Source organism: Lycium barbarum, chromosome 1 (genome assembly GCF_019175385.1).
Source record: "Lycium barbarum isolate Lr01 chromosome 1, ASM1917538v2, whole genome shotgun sequence".
Taxonomy (NCBI): domain Eukaryota; kingdom Viridiplantae; phylum Streptophyta; class Magnoliopsida; order Solanales; family Solanaceae; genus Lycium; species Lycium barbarum.
This window is the reverse complement of record NC_083337.1, coordinates 6,991,984-7,005,552: the sequence shown is the minus strand read 5'-3', so window position 1 is coordinate 7,005,552 and position 13,569 is coordinate 6,991,984.

Here is a 13,569-nt window from a genome sequence, read left to right as displayed (position 1 = left end):
GGCCTCCACCGCTCAACCATGGCCGTGATGAGCGCCCAATCATGCTGTACTCGACCAACGGACATGCAACGGTAGATGCCGCCCCGAAATAATATCTCCAACACGCGAGGGTGTGGGGGTGCTCACGTAAAAGAGCCCACGCTCTCTGCAGCCTACGGGAACGGAGCCTAGTAGATATCCCTATAGTACCGACCCATAATAACTCTGACCTATGATTGTCTTGCAAAGATAATACTGATCTATCAGCAGGCCCCGGGTGAATAGCGGGCCCCGGGTGATCATCGGGCCCCGGGTGAGCATCGGGCGCCGAGGGAACATCGGGCCCAAGGGGAACATTCGGATCCATGAAAGAGTCTGGTCTGTACAAACTAAATTAGTCATTATTCTTGAAATGAAAGATAAATTCTATTAACTAATTAATAATTTGTAGGGAATATGTGAATTATGTACTATTATATCTTGTGAATAATTAACATGGGATATGCAGTAAATTTAATATGTGATAGTAAGGACACATATGTGATGGCAAAGATTTTTAAGTTAATTACTTTTGAATTATGTGATGGCAAAGACTTGTTAAGTTAATTAGTTTGGGAATCGAAATTCAGCAGTAATATTCGTCGACCACATATTTTCCTACAAACTTTACATTTTTTTCGTTAGCTTATGTATTTATGAAAAGAAGAACTTTAACTATTCTTTTTAAGATAATATTTTTTTATTTAACATATATATTCACGCTTTTAAAATTATATAGATTAACATTTCATTATCATTTACAACTTGTTTGGATGGTTGTTACCTATTGTATTATATTATGTTGTTAGTTTAAATAAAATGTTTGCTTTGATTGTTACTTTAATTTTATTGTTATGTAACGACGAAAGGTCCTATTTTATGTAACCACTGATTTGGTCCTATACAATACAACACAATACGATAAATGTCAAAACAATACATAACAATCATCCAAACAAAGTGTAAACAACATAATAATTCATTACCAATCAACTTCTTTCAATTCATAAACAATATTTAACAACTAATAAATTCATAATCAATTAACAAAATAATAATTCATTAAAAATTCATAAATAATTAACAAATTAACAACTCATAAACATATGACAAATTAACAATTCATAAACATTTAACAAATTAATAATTCATAAACATTTAACAAATAATGAATTAAACAAAAAAAAAAAATCGGAACAGTGGCAAAAGCCACTGCCCAGTCCGAACAAGAGCAAAAAAAAAATGGATTTTTTTATTTTGGAAAATAGCAAGGATTAAATGTTAAGCATGCTTAGAATATAATGTATATAACAAAATAATAACAAAAGTTCATAGTAGAAAACCTTAATCGATGATTTTTTGTAGAGTTATTTTAATCGAGTTATACGCCGCTTTTTTCCAAAATTTGAACTTAGAATCTTGCTCCTTGACTTGAATATACCGAGAATCTAAACTTTCCGGATGAAATTTAATAGAAAATGACGTTTTTTGGATGTGGGGACCACTTTGGTATCGCCTCCAATGGTGTTTTTCAAATTTTTTTTGCCACTGGAGGGACCAGTGGTGGAACCCGACGGGGTTTTAGTTGGGTCATATAGCGCAGTATTTTACTGCGCTATAGGTGAGAGAAAGAGTCCTATAGCGCAGTAAAATAATGCGCTATATGTGAGAGAAACATTTGTATAGCGTAGTAAAATACTGCGCTATAGCACTTAACGGCTCCGTCTCCGTGAAGTGCTATAGCGCAGTATTTTACTGCGCTAAAGGTACTTTTGCAACATTTTTTTATTGGGGTATTTTGGTTCAAAATGGTTTTTTTAGGGGCATTTTGGTTCCGGCGGGCAGGGTGGGGGGAGGGGTGGATGGGGGCTATGATGGTAGGAATGAGTGTAGAGAGGAGATGATCAATGCGGATGTTATTTCCCTACTTTTATTGGAAAGTCATTTTTTTCATTTTTTATGAATTTTTTTTTTTAGAGAGAATATTTTTCAAAAATTTTAACTAATCAAATATGAAAAAATTGCAAACATCCATCCATACCAAACACACCCTAGGTTAAATACATCTTAGTGTAAATAATTTGTATATTGTCATGTCAGCATCTTCAGCTTGGTCCTTTATCTACTCACTAACACTGCTTTCAGCTTTTACAACAAACCCATTTTAAATGAAAACCCACAATTACTAGCAAAAAGACATGAATATTTGTATGTTAGATGGTTAATTCTGGTTATAGATAAGGGGAAATCAAGAATTTGGTTACGAGGGTAAGTGTTTAAAGGGATTTTGTGGGGTTTTTTGTAATGATGGGGTTGAAGATGAGAGAACTGAGAGTGTAATAGACATTGTTTTGGAAGTCGGAGAGATTAAGGTTTAAAGGAGTCCGGAACCAAAATGACTCAAAAGAAAAAGAGTTGAACCAAAATATCTCAGGAAAAAAAAAGTGATACAAAAATACCTTTAACGCAGTAAAATACTACGTTATTTAGTCCTTTGACGTAGTATTTTACTGCGCTCTAGACCCCGACATAAAACCCATCAGGCTCCACCACTGGTATCTCCCCCCCCCCCCCCCCCCCCACCCGACCCAACCCAACCAACTCTTAAAAAACAAAAAACCTCCATTAAAGGTCCAAAACACCTCAGGCCCACTTCCAAAAATGTTATTTTCTATTTAAATTTCGTTTAGAAAGTTTAGATTCTCGGTACATTCAAGTCAAGGAGCAAGGTTCTAAGGTCGAATTTTGAAAAGAATCGACGTACAACTCGATTAAAACAACCCTACAACAACCTTCGATCAAGGTATTATACTATGAACTTTTTTATTATTTTATTAAATACATTATATCATAAGCATGTTTAATGTTTCGTAGTCGTTAATTTAAATTTTTTTTGGGGGTGCTGTTGATCGCTGGCAGTTGCTGTGCTACTGTTTTCAATTTTTTTTGTTAATTTATTATTTGTTAATTGATTATAAATTGTTAATTTTTTAATTGATTATGAATTTTTAATTTGTTAATTGTTTATGAATTGTTAATTTGTTAATTGTTTATGACTTATTTAATTAGAAAAAATATCTCCATCTACTATTATTTGTTAATTATGACATTGTTAATTTATTAGTTACTAATTGTCGATTATGAATTGTTATTTTGTTAACAGTTTGGGCATACACAAAATATACCCGCTGATGTTCGTCATGAGCTATGCCACTACCAGCGGGACGATCGAGCGGCCATCAATGTTCTCTGGAAAACACATAGCACAACCAAAACAAAGAAAAAGAGAACCCTTCAATTTCTTCACCTTGCCGGAAAATATTTCCTGCCACTTGCTTAATCATTTATCAGTACCTAATATATCAATAATGTAATTATAAGTATAATTAAATGGATAATTTGCCCTAAAATTTCATTCCTCATCAAAGCTGAATCTAATCTGACCCACTTATTTATTATTCGAATTTAATTATGATATATGAAAGGAAAAATCAGGATGAATAAGACATGTTTTTGCAGATTTAAAAGTATTGTATCACTTATTACAATTAGTTGACATCTCAATGGTTACTAACATTTTATTTTCAAATTAACTTTTTTCCATAAAAAAAAGGGGGATGTTTACAACAAAAATCACCATAAAAGGAATTGATTCAAGAAGGGAAGAATAACGAGTAAGTAAAGGATCCAAAAACGGAGAAAAGAAAACATTTAACGGGAGGCATCAAATGCGACAACAAAATTTTGGAAACAAGAATATATATCGACAAATACAACCAAAAATTTATGGAATTAGCATCATGTTTTAGGGAGAGATGGTTGGAGAAGAAAGAATGGGGAAATAAAGAAAGATAAAAAAGTACAAGAAAAATAGGCGCGTGTATTACACTATGCAACAAAGATCTGGGGATGACGTTTTAATGGTGTCAATATTTCAGTTTAAAATAGTTCGGGGGGGGGGGGGGGGTCATAGGACCCCCGCAAAGTATAAGTGTGTTACTGGTAATTCGAGACAAATTTAAGGGTGTTTTGTTCTTTTTCCCAAAAATTTAAACGTACTCTAGCTAACTCCAGTAATAATCAGTTCTAAGAGTGAACAAACCAGTAACACCTATTCTTGAACTTTATAATTTAGTTTTCGCTTAGACAAAATTGAGGTTTGCACAGAAAAAAGTAAATGATCTTTATAAAAATTTTTGCCTAATCTTATAGTAGAAATATTTTAGAATCTTGAATTAAACTACCTGCATTTCCATATCAGTAAATAAAATTTTATGCGACATCAAATGGATTGTATTGCAAACACATGGCAAACATCTTGTTAACTTGAAACAATTCTTACTACTATAAATAAGAACAAGTTAAAGGCTTCATCTTTTTTAAGGATACTACATAATAACAAGTATGAAAAAAAAAATTCCTTATTAAAAATTGGCTTTAGGCCGTTATGGTCAAATATTGATATAAAGGATAAGTATTATAAAAATGTATGACCACATTGTATTTAGAATAAAAGTAATATAGTCACCCTTACCATGACTATATTGAGGTGGCATAATCTTAAAGCAGCACCGAACAAAAGTGGAGTAGGAATTACTAGAGAGGATCCTCACCCTTACCGAACCTTTACTGAAGCTATCTCTTTAGATCTCAATTTCCTAACTTGCCTATCCGGGATTGTCATCGGCTCTTTTTCGAAAGACAAATTCTGATAAAAAAGCACCAAGTCCCATTGGATTATATACGACCAATCTGAATGGTACTTTTTCAACACGGAAACATGAAATATAGGGTGAATACCCGCCAAACCTGGCGGCAATGACACTGACAGTTAAAAACTGTTAACTGTGATTAACTAACTATTTAACTAACTAATCTAATTATTAATTCTACTGATTAATCCATCATTCAACACTCCCCCTCAAGTTAGGTGTTGTGAAAATATTGAGAACACCTAACTTGGTATTGAGATATTGATGTCGCACCTTAGTCAAGCCTTTTGTCAAAATGTATGCAGGCTGATCTTTGGTAGAAATATACTGAGACTTTACTTTCTCTTGTTGAATCTTCTCTTTAATAAAATAGAAATCTATTTCAATATGTTTTGTCCTCTCATGAAAGACTAGATTGGCAGTTATTTGTATAGATGATTTGCTATCACTGAAAACAGTAACAAGCAAAGCAATCTTGATTTCCAACTTTTCTAGTAAGCCAAGTAACCAAACAAGTTCTGTAACTGTGGATGCCATACTTCTGTATTCTGCTTCTGCACAACTCTTTAATATAGTAGACTGTTTTATTTATTTATTTCCAAGAGACTAGTAATCCTCCTAGCTTGATTAAGAACCGTAACACTGATCTTCTAGAATGAGCACAGGCAGCCTAATCAGCATCACAAAATGTTGTGACTACTTGAATTTCTTTACTTGATATTAAAATTCTTTGTCCAGGTTGAGACTTAACATATCTAAGTATCCTTAGGGTTGCTTCCATATGTGACTTCTTTGGTTGCTGTAGATATTGACTTAGTGTTTGTACACTAAACGCTATGTTTGGTCTTGTGATGGTTAAGTACACCAATTTTCCAATCAATCTTTGATATGGTCCAATATCTGAGAGTAACTGATCTTATGTGTTTGTGCTTGTGTGACTGTCATACTCTTTTGTTGTTAGTTTGACATTAGTGTCAATAGGAGTTGTAGCTGGTTTGGATGCTAAAAGTCCAAGCTCATAAATCAGTTCTAAAGAATACTTCCTCTGATGCATTAGGATGCCTTGATTAGACCTGCAAAATCTAACCCCCAAAAGTACTTCAAATCACCTAAATCTTTCATCTTGAACACCTGTTGTAGTGACTTCTTAGCTTCCTCAATCAGCTTTAGACTATCTCAATTAACTAAGATGTCATCAACATACACGAAAAACAACACGGGAGCTTGCTCAGTCTTCCTTAGAAATAATGAATGATCATATTGGCTTTGTTTAAACTTCAGATTAACCAATGCTTCTGTTAACTTAGCATTCTATTACCTTGGTACTTGTTTCAGCCCATAAAGGGATTGGATGAGTCTACATACAGGTTTAGACTCCCCATGACTCTCAAATCCCTAAGGCAAGTCCATATAAATCTCATCAGTTAAGTCACATTGAAGAAATACATTGTACACATCCATTTGATGGATGTGCCAATGTCTTGAAGCATCTATACTCAGAACATCTTACTGTCACCATTTTGACTACAGGAGAAAAGGACTTCTGATAGTCAATTCCTTCTTGTTGACTATATTCCTTTGCCACAAGTCTTGATTTGAACCTCTCCACTTCTCCAAAAACTTTGTACTTTATCTTGTAAGTCCAATTGCAATCTATTGGTGTTTTACCAGCTGGTAGATTGACTATTGTCATGCCCAGAACCAGGGCCTGGACCTAACACAGCACTCGATGCTTGGCTACATTTGACCGAGTGAACCAACTGGCTAACAATCAATATGTGATATCAAAACATACTGAATGCGAAAATAAAACTAACACACGATGATCTACCAAAAGAATGACTGAATAAATCATGAAGTACGGAAGTACTGAACAAAGTTGCCAACATGGCTAACATACAAGCCTTCGACTATGGCTCACTACTACTCTAGTCTATGAAGTCTCTAATGAAGTACTGAAAATTGATTGTTTACCTGGACAAGGCCCTCATCATACCTGACTGTCTATAACTACTATAAAGGCTGTAAATAAATGATAAGGCCCCAAAAAAATTGGGGCTCACCAATCAGCTGATACTAGAGATCCTAGCGAGCAAATGCGTCGTCCTATAAATCATTACCTGCATCGCTAAATGCAATGCCCGGGAAAAAGGGACGTCAGTACATTTGAATTGCACAGGTATGTAAAGCAACTAAGAGAGATAACTGTAAGTAGGGTGATCTAGAAAGGGAAGCCCAATAAATAAACATGTAATAAATACTGAAACAGAAACTGTAAACTGAAATGAACAAGAGAAGTGGAGTTATGAGTACTTCCCGTTCTGCATCTGAATTCTCTGTTTTCCTGTATTTATATATGAGGCCTCGGCCCAATAATAAATGCACAAACCTATGGCCTTGGACAAGTAAGTGCGTCAGTCTATGGCCTTGGCCAAGTATATGTATACATGAGACTGTGCCTTTGGGCAAAAATACAAGAGTTTCCCTTGGGAAAAATACAAAGGCGGCCCTCAGGCAAAATGCAAGAGTTCAATATTCAACAATCATTATTAAAGAACTGAGACCCCTGGAATAATGAACATTATTGAACTGAGACATGTATTCTAGAACTGATTAGGAGACCTGAAGCCTCAAGTATTTATAAGCATACTGAGTTTCTAGACTGAGACTTATAGGTATAAAACATGAGTCTATTTAGATTACATTCTGAGTTCACAACGTTCGGCATGAAAGTTAAGAACGAAACACAAAACTAGAGAATAGAGGTTCTGCAACTATTCATGGATCTAATGCACAACTATAACTCTGAGGGAAATCGTAATAGTCAATAAACCATATCGTAGGGAGAATTATCAACATTCCTCAACGTAGAGAGTTAGCCTTACTTTCCAGCTCTTGAGCGTAAAAATACATTCGTCAATTCTTTCAAATTTAATCTATAGCAATACAAGTCAAAGGAATTCTATATTAGCAATAATTCTCAAGTTTTGGCCATCTAGGTGTTTTATCAAACACTTGGTGGGCATAAAGCTCCACAATCTCCTTTAATGGTGTTTTCTTCACTTAATTCTCATTCTCTTGCCACTAGGTGATTCTTCAACCTCAATTAGATATAACTAACACCATTCTTCATCACCATAAGATTACAACAATCCTAGGTCAACAATCCAAAACCCTACCATAGTTCATATGAATCTCTTTATTAAACCTATTAGTTTATCTCAAGAATATGTGGTTTATAATCATTAATACAATGCTATAATCAACTAAGGGATGAATATAATACCTTTTTTATGATCAAGAAGATTGAATTCGAATTCTAGGGCTCCTCATCCAATAATGACGTTTCAATCGAAGTTCTATGCATTAGAATGAATTTCATCAAGTTAGAAGGGTACTAGGGACTTGGATTCATGCTTGAATCATTGAAGAACTCACCTTGGAGGGTTCTTGAGGATTGAGACTTGTTCTCTATGCCTTTAGGATAATTTTTCGTGATTAGGTGTGTTGGGAAAATAACCCTAAGCTTAAATAGGAATTAAAGCACGAAAATCCAACTTTTTGACCCGAAACTCGACCTTTTTCTCGATAGCCCCATGCCGCATGGCCATCGCAGGACCCCTTCAAGTCAGAGTTCAGAGAGGGTGATTTTGTGCGCTGGGACCATGTCACAGGGCCATCGCATGCGCCCCTACGCTCGACGCTGGCCGTCGCAGGTGGCCCTGTCGGCTTATGCACAGTGTTTTTCTAACATGCATAACCTTTTGTGCAGAGCTCCATTCGACCTCCACAATATATCGTTGGAAAGATATTTCAAAGCTCTACAATTTCGTGGTTTAAGTTTTCTCAAATTCCTAACGGATTTTCATGGAACTTGCTACATTTGCACTAGCTGGTTTGTTGGAGTTCATCAACTGCAGTATCTAATCATATTGCTCTTATGTGAAGATACATGTTTTAGGTTGCATTGCATTCATCAAGTTGGGTGGCTTCATGTTGTTTTGTGTCATAGTTTCTCTTGGATCTTGTTGATACAAACCAGTTACATTAGCCATGACAAGATTCTCATTCCCACCATTTGCTTGACCAGTAGAAACTGCACTTCCCATTAAGTTTTCAAACATTACATTATATGCAGCAGACCCTCCATTTCCTGATATCTTTCTTTTCTTGAAACTAAGTGGATAACCAACTAGTTTGTAGCAATTCTCCTTAGGGTGCCCTTTGAGTTTACAGAGATCACATTGGAGATTACAGTCTCTCTTAAACTTATGATTCTAATATCCTTGTTGTTAGTGATTTTGATGACCTTGCGGTTGATGATAGCCTGTCTTTGAGTACAAAGCTACTCCAGGATCATATTGATTTTGAGGAGCAGCACCAAGTAAACTAGTAGAAGATGAGGAAATTTTTTGTCCCTCATCATTAACCACCATAGCATAGACTTGTCCTACAAATGTTAATGGAACTATAAGCAAAATTTGACTTCTTGCTTGTGCATAGGAGTCATGTAACCCCATCAAAAACTGATACAATTTTTGCCTCTGTAGATATTGTACAAACTCTCTAAATTTTTCACAGTTACAAGCTGGAGGAGGTACTAGTGACTCAAATTCATTCCATAATCCCTTGAGTTACTGAAATACACAGACATAGAAGCAATACCTTGTGACAAGGTTGCAATCCCTTTATGTAGATGAAAGGTTATTGAACCATTTACCTTATCAAACCTCTCTTTTAATTCTTCCTACTCATTGCAAGCATTAGTAGCATAAACTACACCACTCAGCAGATTAGGTGCTACAACATTCATTATCCAAGACAAAATAATATTATTTACCCTCTCCTATAATAGCCAAAACTCTTATCTGAATTTTTCTTTTTTCCAAGATCCATCCACAAAACCAAACTTATTTCTTCCTAGTAAAGGCTAAACACAGAGATTTATTCCACAAAGAGTAATTTTCATATCCAGTCAATCGTAGAGAAATTAAAAAAAATGCCACTTACATTAGTATTGTTCAAGTAGAGATGGTCATTATGATCTGTAACTTGAGCAGATCCTAACAGTGATTGAGAATATTGAACCCTAGATCCTCCAACCCCATTGTTCATAGTTGCATTTTCTTGAGGTTGAGTTGAAATTCGAGTCTCCTCAATAGTAGTAGAAGAATTGATAACACCATTATTTGTCATGTTAGCAGTTTCTTTCAAAGAACAGAAATCTTGAGAAGTTGAAATATGAACTATTTAGTGGAATTGATAGTTACCAATTGAGATTGAATATAACAAGAATCTTGACTAAACGTTTGATTTCAATCGTTCAATGCTTTGATACCATGTAATTGTTCAGATCATTTCCTATGATTAGGGCTGAACACAAAAAAATGAAAAACCAAACCAAACCGATAACCAAACCAAACTGGAAAAAAAACCCGACATTTATTTGGTTTGATTTGGTTTGGTTTTTAAATTTAAAAACTGACTATATTTGGTTTGGTTTTGGTTTCAAGTCTAAAAAAACAGAAACAAACCGAACCAAACCGACTTTATATATACATATTTTAAAAAATAAATTCGTATATATATGTGTGTGTATTTTAATTTTTTTTATGAAAAAATTACAATTTATATTGTGTTTTTATACTCTTGATCTTGGGCCATGCTTTTGAATTAAACTAGATTGGGTCAAAATATTTTGATGGGCTTCTAATGAAAGGGGCCCATCTTGCACGCTTGCACCCAAAGCAAAAGTAAACAAAATATGAACTTCATCTGCAGAGCACTCAGCCACTCGCAATTACAATTTACACATTTCACATTTGTATTGCCTCTCTCTTAAAAGTTAAAAGTACATTCTCCAAAAACCCTCACTCAAGAGGTGTCCATGGAAGCAGTATCTCCCACGACTCCCAACAACGATCATGTAATTTCGTCTCTTAAGCACCTTCTGTTATCTTTTCGAGTATATTGTTCTTTGTATTGTTAGTTTCTTCTTTTTCTTCTTTCCTTTTTCAATGGGTGATTTAGAAATTACTTTTTTGGTCCATGAAAAAAGATTATGTCATTTTCGAAGCTTGGTACAGTGAAGCAGTCCATTTTGGGACGATGAAACACTAGGGTTTGCAGAGAGTTTTGATTTTCTATTTTCTTTCAATTTGTTAAAGAGAAGAACTAAATGGGGAAAAAAAAAGAGGGAGCGAAATTTCTAGTTTTTTCTATCATCATTTTTTTTAAATTTGTCTTCACTTGTGATTCCATTTTTCGTCTCTCTCGTAGATGGAACCAAAAACATCAGAAGTAGAGCTGAAAGATCCTTCAGAAGCAGAGACAATTTCTCGACCAGAAGGTAACAAAAAACTAGTTGCTGATTCAAGTATTCCCTCTCCTCCAAAAAAGCACAAAAGAACAACACCGCTGAAACTGATCTTGGCATTGAAACGGGAAGGGAAACATCTCAAATTTGGAAATACTTTTCCAAATGTATTGATAAAGATGGTAAGCAAAAGGCCTCGTGCAATTATTGTGCTAAAAAATTTGCTTCTGATAGTAGGACAAATGGGACAACTACATTATGGAATCATTTGAATAATACTTGTAAAAAGTCCCTTTTTAGATTTATTGACAGGAAGCAAGGGAGAATCAGGTCTTACTCTATTCAAGGAGGGGGACAAGGAGGTAATAGTGGTACTGGTAAGATGGAAAAAGTCGTGTTTAATATCAATGAAGTGTGAAAGGCTATTGCTGAATTTGTTATAATTGATGAACAACCATTTAGAGTTGTCGAAGGGGAAGGTTTTAAGAGATTGATGTCACTTATTTTGCCTAATTTTGTTTTGCCCTCTCGTATGACTGTTGCTAGACATTGTTTGAGAATCTATCACGAGGAAAAAGAAAAGCTGAAAAAGCTTATTAAGAACCAACATGTATGTCTCACTAGCGATACATGGACATCGCTTCAAAACCTAACCTATATGGTTATAACTGCCCATTGGATTGATGATAATTGGAACTTGCAAAAGAAAATTCTTAACTTTTTTCAAGTTCCAGATCATAAGGGTGAGACAATTGCAAAGGCGATCGAGGCTTGTTTGATAGATTGGGAGGTTGACACTCCATTCACCGTGACCCTAGATAATGCTACTGCTAATGATGCTGCAGTTAGACACTTGAAGGTGAGGATTGATGACTGGAAAGGTATCATCTGGAACAATGACTTTCTACATGTAAGATGTAATGCTCACATTCTCAATTTAATTGTAAAGGAAGGGTTAAGTGATCATAATGAGTCCATTTCTCGGGTCAGGAATGTTGTGAAGTATGTTAAGTCCTCTCCTGCAAGATTTGCTTCATTTAAGTTGTTTGTTGAAAAGGTAAAAATAAATAGTCATGGTCTTTTGAGTTTAGATGTCGAAAATAGGTGGAACTCAACATATATGATGTTGAGTGCAGCTATTAAGTTTGAAAAGGCCTTTTCAAGGATGTTTGTTGATGATCACAAGTACCAAAAGCATTGTCTTGAAATGACTGGGAGCAGAAGGCATCCAAGTGGGGATGATTGGAAGAAGGTAAAAGGTTTTACAAAGTTTCTCGACATTTTCTATCAGATTACTTTGAAATCTTCATGGTGATGATTTGGTGTTGATTGATATGGCTGATAAGATGCAAGTCAAGTTTGATAAATATTGGGGCGATTTTGATAATATAAATATTTTATTATTTGTCGCTGTTGTATTGGATCCCCCGTACAAGATGAGGTATGTGAAGTTCCTTTTTGCCAACGCTTATGGTAGTTTGGTGGGAAATTTGAGATCGGAGAAAGTGATGAATACTTTAACTCGCTTGTATCATCATTACCAAGATTCTTCTTCTAATACTTCTGATATTAATTTGGGAGGTCAATTTAACATGTTGACTAAAAGTGATAGTGGCGAGATATGTCTATCACAATGGGAAAAATATTTGCAAGAGGAAGATAATGTTGGAAATAAGAATGATTTTGAGAGGTACTTGATAGATGATATGGAGCTAACCAAAGATTTGAATATCATGGCTTGGTGGAAAGATGCAAGCAAAAGGTATCCAATTGTTTCTAGGATTGCGAGAGATGTTCTTGCAATTCTTATTTCTACTGTTGCTTCCGAATCGGCTTTTAGCACCGGAGGACGGATTCTTGATTCATATCGAAGTTCTTTGTCCCCAAAAACTATAGAAGCTTTAATTTGCACTCAACAATGGCTCAGGTCAACTCCCAAAGAATACAACATTGAAGATATTCTAGAGGAAATTCAAAAACTTGAAATAGTTGAAAAAGGTAATTTTATACCTTTAACTCTTTGTGAATATGTTTAAGTTTCTGAATTCATTTAATGTTATTTTAATTCTTTTCTTTCAAAATATCCCGATGATGTTTTGAGCATTGATTAGCTCAAATGATGGAAGCAACTTCTACTATATTCTTGTTGCTTGAAGTTCCGGATGAATTTTGTTTTAATTTGCTATGTGAAAGAGTGTTTTACAGGACCCTATTATGATTTTGTTATTGTAATACAACTCTTTTTAAAGTTGGATGATGAAAATGACATTACTATTTTCTGTTTATGTTGAGCCCTCTATTTAAAGTTGATTCATGTGTTGAGCCATGTTTTATTTTCTGTTTATTCATATGTATGGTGTGTTAAATATGAAGTAGAGACTCATAAACTTTAGTAGATTTTTCGAGCAGCTTCATAATCCTAAGCTTGCCTGAAATTATGAACCAAATGGAAACTGATTGAAAAGACTTCTCTTTCTCCATTTAGGATATCTGAATTTTAGCAAGACCTTCCATCAATATTTC